Consider the following 9,746-nt stretch of genomic DNA (forward strand, 5'->3'; position numbering starts at 1 on the left):
ATTAAGGGGTGGGGGGGAACTGGTTACAACCAATTAGGCCCAAGATGGCAGAAGATTCCACTTCCAGAAGACCTTGAACTTCACTGTACTCTCATTGTAATATTAGCATATGCTAAATGACAGTTCCCAGGCTGACCATAAAAGGTCAAAAAGTGGGTGGTGGCCCCATTCTTGGAGATTCCTGCCCTTTCTTCAAAATAGTTAGCATAACAGATATTCCTCATTAAGTTAGCATATAAAATTACCCAGCCCATAAAAACTAAATGACCCCATACCCTGGGGCCACTCTCACCTTCTGAAACAGACTGTTGTTGTTGTTGTCCAGTCCCTAAGTCATGTCCAAGTCTTTGCCACCCTGTGGACTCCCGCATGCCAGGATTCCCTGTCCTTCACTTTCTCCCTGAGTTTGCTCAAACTCATGTCCATTGAGTCAGAGATGCCGTCCAACCATCTCATCCTCTGTCACCCGCTTCTCCAGTCTTTCCCAGCATCAGGGTCTTTTCCAGTGAGTCGGTTCCTCACGCCAGGTGGCCAAAGTATCAGAGCTTCATCTTCAGCATCTGACGCAGACTACATTTTGCTATCTGATGTGGATTTAGATAAGCTCACTTTCCCTTTACTGTGGCTCACTCTTGAATTCTTTCCTGCATGAAGCTGAGAACCCCTACTTGGTGGCCTGTCCCAGGGATTTGCCTGGGACAAGGACTTGACCTGGAATGTGACCATTCTTTCCTGTCCCATTCTCCTGCAATAGCATGGCATGGCTGTTGTTGCTGTTTAGTCACTCAGTTGTGTCCAACTCTTTGCAACCCCATTGACTGTAGCCCACCAGGCGCCACTATCTGTGGAATTCTCCAGGCAAGAATACTGGAGTTGGTTGCCATTTCCTCCTCCAGGGGATCTTCCCAAACCAGGGGTTGAACCCAAGACTCCTGCCTTGCAGGCAGATTCTTTACCACTGGGCCACCAGGAAAGCTCATAGAATGACTGAGACAACAGAAGTTTCAGTTCAGTTCAGTTCAGTTCATTTGCTCAGTCGTGTCCGACTCTTTGCGACCCCATGAATTGCAGCACGCCAGGCCTCCCTGTCTATCACCAACTCCCGGAGTTCACTCAGATTCACGTCCATCGAGTCAGTGATGCCATCCAGCCATCTCATCCTCTGTTGTCCCCTTCTCCTCCTGCCCCCAATCCCTCCCAGCATCAGTCTTTTCAAATGTGTCAACTCTTCACATGAGGTAGCCAAAGTACTGGAGTTTCAGCTTTAGCATCATTCCTTCCAAAGAAATCCCAGGGCTGATCTCCTTCAGAATGGACTGGCTGGATCTTCTTGCAGTCCAAGGGACTCTCAAGAGTCTTCTCCAACACCACAGTTCAAAAGCTTCAATTCTCTGGCGCTCAGCCTTCTTCATATTCCAACTCTCACATCCATACATGACCGCAGGAAAAACCATAGCCTTGACTAGATGGACCTTGCTGCTGCTGCTAAGTCGCTTCAGTCGTATCCGACTCTGTGCGACCCCATAGACGGCAGCCCACCAGGCTCCCCCATCCCTGGGATTCTCCAGGCAAGAACACTGGAGTGGGTTACCATTTCCTTCTCCAAAGCATGAAAGTGAAAAGTGAAAGTGAAGTCGCTCAGTCATATTCGACTCTTAGCGACCCCATGGACCGTGGCCCACCAGGCTCCTCCATCCATGGGATTTTCCAGGCAAGAGTACTGGAGTGGGTCGGCAAAGTAATTGTAAGGCTCGGAGAACCGCACTCTGAAAGAAACACTCAGGGACAGCCTCTAGTGGACTGACAAAGTTTATTATCCAGCTGCGCAGTTTTATGGTCTCAGGGAACAGAGGACAAAGCAGACTTGCACGTAGCTTTTCTCGATAAACATCAAACCATTCAAGCATAAAATACAGTTCCTACCGCCCAAGACCTAACATAGCTTTGGCGAAACTCTAAAGGGAGTCTATCATGAAACAACAGTCCTTGCTCCCAGAAACAGGTGGTCAGAAGGAAGCCTTCGAACGCCTCAAGGCCAGGCATATAAACCTTCATTATCCGTTCCCAGCCTCAGGCACTCGATGAACGCTCATAACCCTTTGTTATGTTCGTTCCAGCTTCCAACCTTCGTAATGAGTGGAGCAAATACATTTTCAGTATTTGCTCAAAGCCTTCCAGCTCCTCCACAGTTATGTCTCGGCTTTTGAATATGCTATCTAGGTTGGTCATAACTTTCCTTCCAAGAAGTAAGCATCTTTTAATTTCATGGCTGCAGTCACCATCTGCAGTGATTTTGGAGCCCCAAAAATAAAGTCTGACACTGTTTGCATTGTTTCCCCATTTATTTCCCATGAAGTGATGGGGCCAGTGCCATGATCTTCGTTTTCTGAATGTTGAGCTTTAAGCCAACTTTTTCACTCTCCTCTTTCACTTTCATCAAGAGGCTTTTGAGTTCCTCTTCACTTTCTGCCATAAGGGTGGTGTCATCTGCATATCTGAGGTTTTTGATATTTCTCCCGGCAATCTTGATTCCAGCTTGTGCTTCTTCCAGTCCAGTGTTTCTCATGATGTACTCCGCATAGAAGTTAAATAAGCAGGGTGACAATATACAGCCTTGATGTACTCCTTTTCCTATTTGGAACCAGTCTGTTGTTCCATGTCCAGTTCTAACTGTTGCTTCCTAACCTGCATATAGGTTTCTCAAGAGTCAGGTCATGTGGTCTGGTATTCCCATCTCTTTCAGAATTTTCCACAGTTTATTGTGATCCACACAGTCAAAGGCTTTGGCATAGTCAAGAAAGCAGAAAGAGATGTTTTTCTGGAACTCTCTTGCTTTTTCCATGATCCAGCGGATGTTGGCAATTTGATCTCTGGTTCCTCTGTCACAGTTCTGGAGGCTAGAAGTCTAAGATCAAGCTGTCAGCAGGGTTGGTTTCTTGGGAGGCCTCGCTCCTTGGCTTACAGATCGTCATCTTCTCCCTGAGTCTTACCATGGTCTTCCCTCTGTATATGCCTATGTCTGCGTCCTCATCTTGAAACCAAGCAGGACTCTGTGGGGGCCTCCCAGGTACAAATCCTTTTAGAATGCTGGCCCTCCCTCTCATTTCTTGTTTGTAGGAAATAGAGTTCATTCAGCCTCTTTGACCTTCCCTGAGTTCCAAAGAGCAGATTAAACAGGTGTTAATCAGGGGAGGAAAGGAATGCAGAAACAGGGGAGGAGCAGTCAAGCAAGGAGATCCACCTGGTCCTTCCTAAAGGAAACCAACCCTGAATATTCACTGGAAGGACCGATGCTGAAACTGAAGCTCCCACACTTTGGCCACCTGTTGAGAAGAGCCAACTCATTGGAAAAACACCCTGATGCTGGGAAAGGTCATGGTTGGATAGCATCATGACTCAATGGACAGGAGACTGAGCAAACTCCAAGAGAAAGTGAAGGACAGGGAAGCCTGGCATGTACAGTCCACAGGATCGCGGAGAGTCAGACATGACTTGGCGACTGAACAACAAGAAGCCAAGAAACCCAATGGGTTAGGGTCCTGATTCCTTCTCAGGGAATATCCATAACAATATACCTCTGAGTTCTGCAAGAACTAAGCCTCTTCCTCCCCCTGGTGGAAGATGGTAACTTCAGCCTGAGCATAAGACTCCTGTTACCTCACCACTAACCAGTCATTAGAGAGTCACATACCCTGCAGCCCTAACCCCAAATTTTGTCTATTAAAAACCCTTTCCTGAAGAGCATCAGCGACTTCAAGGTTTTTGAGGACCCAGTCTCCTTGTTTGGCTCTGCTGTTGATCTTCCTCTGTTCCAAACTCTGACATTTCAGTTTGTTTGGCCTCGCTGTGCATCGGACACACAAACTTGGGTCTGGCAACAGCTGGAGAACCTCTGTTGCTGGGCACATACACCGCACTCACCTTGGCATGTTTCTCACTGACCAAAACATTAAAACCTGCTGTTCAAACCCTTCTCAGCAAACTACTGAGTGGAATTCTTTAAGTCCCAAACTCATGTGGGCTGTGCTTTCTCATTTCAGTCATGTATGTACCAGTGTGGTTTGTATGATCCAACCTAGATGGTTGAGAAATCAGTGATGTTCAGGTCAGAACCCACTCAGCAGGGTGAGCCAATCAATAGGGTCAGGACCCAAGCTGAGTGAACGTCAAACTCTGGGGAGGAAGGCACTTCTGCACCCTCCCCTAATCAAACAGTCCTAGGATGGAGAAGCACAAGAGAAAAGATACCAAAAATACCTGTTATTTGACAAAGTATTGCATAGGGGAATCTGTTGACATTATCCATCTTTATTCTGGTGCTATTATGTGTCTGTCTTTTATTTAAAGACCTTTTGTGGTACTTAGTCAATATTATATATCCTACAGTGTGAAATAAATTGAACAATTTGGGGAAATGATGTTTTATGTTAACTTGCTTTCCCATTAAAGACAATGAGTCTAAGTATTTCTCTCCTAAAAAAAATGGTTAAGAGGTAAGCTGGTAGTCAACACCCAAGAGCTAAATGATGGTAAGAACTTTAAAATCTTCAAAACAAGATTAGTAAGTCTTTAAATGGGTTTTGCTTTCAGTATGTCATCAAACATTTATCAGTCTGCCATATACCCTCAAAGCTCAGTTGGTAAAGATTCTCCCTGCAATGCAGGAGACCCGGGTTTGATCCTTGGGTGGGGAATATCCCCTGGAGAAGGAGAAGGCAACCCACTCCAATATTCTTGCCTGGAGAATCCCAGAGACAGAGGAACCTGGCAGGCTACAGTCCATGCGGTCACAAGGATCGGACACTACTTAGCAACCAAACCACCACCACCATACGCCAAGGGTTGGGCTAGCACTGGGGTACATTGATGAATAAAACAGATAAAGACCCAACAAAGAGGGAATTAAGACAGAGGAACTGGAGAGACATTAGTTTTTTATATTCACTAAGAACTGTTTGAAACAGAAGAGTCAAGAATGACATCTCTGAGGCTGACTATGGAATATAAACTGAAACTGAAACAAATATTGTATATGAAGTGATTAAAGACAAGGGAGACAGGTATGGTGTGTGTGTCCTGGGTGGTAGGGGTGGGATGGAAGGTGTCGAAAATGAGCCTGGAGAGGAAAGCTGGAAGTCACTGATGGGTTTTAAGGAGGGAAGGGACACTGCATAGGGTCGGAAGGGGAAGCAAGGAAATGAGTTAATAGAGTGTATTTACAGAGTGTTGGCAAAATGCAGAAGGCTTACACAGGGTGGTAGTAGATCGGGTGATAGCACATAGATTTAAAGGTATATTTTAAAGTGGAGGCAGCAGGACTTAAAAATAATTCAACAGGAGGACAGAGTTGAGAAAAGATAAGATTATCCAGGGCTGCTAGTCTTCTGGCTTAGGATCATTTCCTTCAGTTTTTTTCCTTCAAAGCATTTACCACAATTAAAGCTTCTTAAGGCATTATCTTGTTGATTTGCTTACTTTCTTACCGAGTCCAGCAAAGGAGAAAAGGAAATATATTCCCATCTGAATGCACAGTTCCAAAGAATAGCAAGGAGAGATTAAAAAAAAAAAGCCTTCCTCAGCGATCAATGGTGGAGAAGGAAATGGCAACCCACTCCAGTGTTCTTGCCTGGAGAATCCCAGGGACGGCGGAGCCTGGTGTGCTGCCGTCTATGGGGTCACACAGAGTCGGACACGACTGAAGTGACTTAGCAGCAGCAGCAATCAATGGAAAGAAATAGAGGAAAACAACAGAATGGGAAGGACTAATGATCTCTTCAAGTAAATTAGAGATACCAAGGGAACATTTCATGCAAAGATGGGCTCGATAAAAGACAGAAATGGTATGGACCTAACAGAAGCAGAAGATATTAAGAAAAGGTGGCAAGAATACACAGAAGAACTGTACAAAAAAAGATCTTCATGACCCAGATAATCACGATGGTGTGATCACTCACCTGGAGCCAGACGTCCTGGAATGTGAAGTCAAGTGAGCCTTGGAAAGCATCACTATGAACAAAGCTAGTGGAGGTGATGGAATTCCAGTTGAGCTATTTCAAATCCTGAAAGATGATGCTATGAAAGGGCTGCACTCAATATGCCAGCAAATTTGGAAAACTCAGCAGTGGCTACAGGACTGAAAAAGGCCAGTTTTCATTCCAATCCCAGAGAAAGAAAATGCCAAAGAATGATCAAACTACCCACAATTGCACTCATCTCACATGCTAGGAAAATAATGCTCAAAATTCTCCAAGCCAGGCTTCAGCAATATGTTAACCGTGAACTTCCAGATGTTCAAGCTGGTTTTAGAAAAGGCAGAGGAACCAGAGATCAAGTTGCCAACATCCGCTGGATCATGGAAAAAGCAAGAGAGTTCCAGAAAAACATCTCTTTCTGCTTTCTTGACTATGCCAAAGCCTTTGACTGTGTGGATCACAATAAACTATGGAAAATTCTGAAAGAGATGGAAGTACCAGACCATCTGAACTGCCTCTTGAGAAACCTGTATACAGGTCAAGAAGCAACAGTTAGAACTGGACATGGAACAACAGACTGGTTCCAAATAGGAAAAGGAGTACATCAAGCTGTATATTGTCACCCTGCTTATTTAACTTATATGCAGAGTACATCATGAGAAACGCTGGGCTGGAAGAAGCACAAGCTGGAATCAAGATTGCCAGGAGAAATATCAATAACCTCAGATATAACACCACCCTTATAGCAGAAAGTGAAGAGGAACTCAAAAGCCTCTTGATGAAAGTGAAAGAGGAGAGTGAAAAAGTTGGCTTACAGCTCAACATTCAGAAAACGAAGATCATGGCATCTGGCCCCATCACTTCATGGGAAATAGATGGGCAAACAGTGGAAACAGTGTCAGACTTTATTTTTCTGGGCTCCAAAATCACTGCAGATGGTGACTGCAGCCATGAAATTAAAAGACGCTTACTCCTTGGAAGAAAAGTTATGACCAACCTGGACAGCATATTTTAAAGCAGAGATATTACTTTGCCAAAAAGGTCTATCCAGTCAAAGCTATGGCATTTCCAGTGGTCATGTATGGATGTGAGAGTTGGACTATAAAGAAAGCTGAGCACCAAAGAGTTGATGCTTTTGAACTGTGGTGTTGGAGAAGACTCTTGAGAGTCTCTTGGACTGCAAGGAGATCCAACCAATCCATCCTAAAAGACGTCAGTTCTGGGTGTTCACTGGAAGGACTGATGTTGAAGCTGAAACTCCAATACTTTGGCCACCTTATGCAAAGAGTTGACTCATTGGAAAAGACCCTGATGTTGGGAAGGATTGGAGGCAGGAGGAGAAGGGGATGGCAGAGGATGAGATGACTGGATGGCATCACCGACTCGATGGACATGGGTTTGGGTAGACTCTGGGAGTTGATGATGGACAGGGGGGCCTGGCATGCTGCGATTCATGGGGTCTCAAGGAGTCAGACACAACTGAGCAACCGAACTAAACTGAACTGAACTGAGACCAGGAAGAATAATGCTGTCCAAGTGAAAAGTAATGCATTATCCAGCAATCCCACTCCAGGGAATATACCATAAAGAGCTATATGCACTCCCATGTTTTCAGCAGCACTATTTACAATAATCAAGACAAGGAAGCACCTAAATGTCCCCTGACCAATGAATGGATAAAGAAGGTGCAGTACATATATACAATGGGATACAGCTCAGTCATAAGAAAGAATGAAATCATGTCATTTGCACAGCAGGGATGAACCTAGAGATTGTCGTACTGAGTGAAGTGAGCCAAAGAGAGAAAGACAAATATTGTATGATGTTGCTTATATGTTAAAAAGAAAAAAAAGATACAAATGAACTTGTATACATAACAGAAATAGGCAGGCCCAGAGACAGAAAAAAAAAAAACTTATGGTTATCAAAGGGAAAAGGGAGAAGAGGGATAAATTAGGAGTTTGGGATTAACATATATACATTATTGTATATATAAACTTGGAGAAGGAAATGGCAACTCACTCCAGTACTCTTGCCTGGGAAATCCCATGGACAGAGGAGACTGATGGGCTACAGTCCATGGAGTGGCAAAGAGTCGGACATGACTTGGCAACAACAACATATATTAAAACAGATAACCAGCAAGAACCAACTGGGAACAGGGAACTATAGTCAATATTTTGTAATAACCTGTAAGGAAAAAGAATCTCAAAAAGAATATGTTTATATATAAAGTATATATATATATACGTATCACTGATCTGTACAACTGAAAATAACACAGCATTGTAAGTCAATATTACTTCAATTTTTTTAAGTCAAAAAAATAAAAGTAATGCAGAGTACATCATGAGAAATGCTGGACTGGAAGAAACACAAGCTGGAATCAAGATTGCCGGGAGAAATATCAAAAACCTCAGATATGCAGATGACACCACCCTTATGGCAGAAAGTGAAGAGGAACTCAAAAGCCTCTTGAAAGTGAAAGAGGAGAGTGAAAAAGTTGGCTTAAAGCTCAACATTCAGAAAACGAAGATCATGGCATCCAGTCCCATCACTTCATGGGAAATAGATGGGGAAACAGTGGAAACAGCGTTAGACTTTATTTTGGGGGGCTCCAAAATCACTGCAGATGGTGACTGCAGCCAGGAAATTAAAAGACACTTACTCCTTGGAAGAAAAGTTATGACCAACCTAGATAGCATATTCAAAAGCAGAGACATTACTTTGCCAACAAAGGTCCATCTAGTCAAGGCTATGGTTTTTCCTGTGGTCATGTATGGATGTGAGAGTTGGACTGTGAAGAAGGCTGAGCGCCAGAGAATTGATGCTTTTGAACTGTGGTGTTGGAGAAGACTCTTGAGAGTCCCTTGGACTGCAAGGAGATCCAACCAGTCCATTTTGAAGGAGATCAGCCCTGGGATTTCTTTGGAAGGAATGATGCTAAAGCTGAAACTCCAGTACTTTGGCCACCTCATGCAAAGAGTTGACTTACTGGAAAAGACTCTGATGCTGGGAGGGATTGGGGGCAGGAGGAGAAGGGGACGACCCAGGATAAGATGGCTGGATGGCATCACTGACTCGATGGACGTGAATCTGAGTGAACTCTGGGAGATGGTGATGGACAGGGAGGCCTGGCGTGCTGCGATTCATGGGGTCGCAAAGAGTCGGACATGACTGAGCAACTGAACTGAACTGAACTGAAATCCCAGGGAATCATTTCTGGACTACCTGAGGAAAGAGTGCAGAGCAAAGAAAAAGTTAGGACCCTATCTTCAGAGATACCGACATTGAAATGTTGAAAATGTTGAGCGAGAGAAGAAATCAGGAATGTGTGGTCATGTCAAGAAATCAAAAAATGAAGAGTTTCGAGAAGAAAGGAGTAACCAGCCCTGCTGAAAGTTCTGGTTAAAAAAAATAAAATAAAATAAAGAACATAAAAAATGAAGAATACAAGAGCACTGAGACCTTAACCATTATCCCGACACATGTTTCACAATCATGATCTCTTTTTAGACCTCCTTGTAATGTTTTTAGTTAGATAATGATTGAGGTTTTTTCTTTAATATGAAATTTGAACATTTTAAAGAAATTTGGCCTCCCAAAGGTCAAGAAATCCAGCTAGTTTATGCAAGAACTAGTTCAAGAACCCAAGACCCTTGGGACTTCCCTGGCGGTGCAGTGGTTAAGACCCTAAGCTTCCACTGCAGGGTGCATGTGTTTAATCCCTGGTTGGGGAACTAAGACCCCCACATTACAGCAGGGAAGCCAAAA

This window comes from Capricornis sumatraensis, chromosome 7 (genome assembly GCF_032405125.1).
Source record: "Capricornis sumatraensis isolate serow.1 chromosome 7, serow.2, whole genome shotgun sequence".
Taxonomy (NCBI): domain Eukaryota; kingdom Metazoa; phylum Chordata; class Mammalia; order Artiodactyla; family Bovidae; genus Capricornis; species Capricornis sumatraensis.